Below are 1,707 nucleotides of genomic sequence, written 5' to 3' on the forward strand. Positions count from 1 at the left end.
AAAAAAAAAAAAAATGAAATAAAAACAAAAAAAAGAAAAGGAAGAAAGGTGATGGGGTAGTGAAGTCACTCAGAAAAAATAAATAAATAAAAAAGGAAATGAATGGATCGGTGGATTGAGAAAATGGGAAAGTTGGGGTGAAATTGATTTTCACATTACTGTTTTGTTTTTTTCTTTTCTTTTTTTTACTGATTCGTTTCGTTTTATTTCTCACGATTGTTCTTCTCTCTTTATTTCAAGAAACGTATAAACTCTTTTTTATTATTATTTCAGAATCCGTCATCATTTTTGTTTATATATATATATATATATATATTTATGTATATAAACTATTTTGACTCATCTCGCTATCTTGTGATTGTGTATGTGTTGTCTTGGGTTTTTTCTTCTTTTTTTTTCCTTACTGCTATTGTTACTACTCTTGCTAATGATTTTTTTTTTCTTTTGTTTTCATGCTTACAGTTTGTTGATGATCTTTTTCTTTATTTCATTTCGTTTTTATATGGTTGCGGTCTAATCCTTTCAGCCCTTATACATATACATCTATATTTATATATATATATATATATATATATATATATATCTGTGTGTGTGTATGTATATTGGGTTGGTTCTGTGTATGCAAATTTTGTACACAAGCAGAGAACATGAGAGAAAGAAAAGAAAAAGAAAAGAGAGAGAGAGAGAGAGAGAAGAAAAAATAAAAGAAAAACACACAGAGAAACAGCAGATTGGCATACAATGATAATAATAATGATGATGATAAGAGAGAAGGAATACGCATTTTTATTATAGTGAACTCTCTTTTTCTCTCTTTGGTAGTCTCTGTCTGTCTGTTTGTCTCTCTCTCTCTGTGTGTGTGAGTGTGTTTTCTTTCTTTTTTTCTATTCGGAATCTCTGTTAAACAGTAAAATAATAAAAAGGAAAAGAAGGAGGGTGCTAGTGAAAACGAAAAGATGAAAAAAACAAACAAACAAATAAACAGAAAACAAAGATAATGACAAGGGAACTGCAAGGAAAAGAAAAGAAAAAGGAATAATTTTGAATGGGCTCTATTTCACCAATACATATATATATATATATATAATCCTAATATGAATTCAGGAATACATTTCTGTTCTTGCTTTGTGGGGGTGTACTATTCGTCTTGTGGGGTTATTTTGCTTCTGAGAGGGAGAAACAACTGTTGCTGGCAAGTTCATAGAAATAAAATAAAAGAAAAAAGAAAAGAAAAAAACAAACAAAGAATGAAAGAAAGAAAGAATGCATTTAGGTGATATTTGAAGAGTGTGCTTATATCCCGTTTTTTTTTTTTTTTTTTTACTTTTTGTTGAAAAAAAAAAAAGATAATGAAGATTTCTGCATCTTTCTGTTTGAATTGCAAGGCTACCGCCGCTGGGTGCTGTGCCCATTGACAGAAGGAAAATAAAAAAAAAAAAAGAAAAGAAAAGAAAAGAAGAAAGGAAAAAAAAGAAGAAAAAAAGAAAAGAGAGAAAGAGAGAGATGCACTCATGTTGTTTTAAAGGCGAAAATGAAAAAAAAAAAAAAGAAGAAGAGTATAAAAAGAAAGAAAGAAAGGATAGCCTCCAGAAAGTAAGCCATCACTGTAGAACCTTCTTTTTATTTACAGACTACAAACTATATCTATATATATGTATATATATATATATATATATATATATATATATATAAACATATATATAGTTG

Source organism: Trypanosoma theileri (genome assembly GCF_002087225.1).
Source record: "Trypanosoma theileri isolate Edinburgh chromosome Unknown TM35_Tth_23_V1, whole genome shotgun sequence".
Lineage (NCBI taxonomy): Eukaryota > Euglenozoa > Kinetoplastea > Trypanosomatida > Trypanosomatidae > Trypanosoma > Trypanosoma theileri.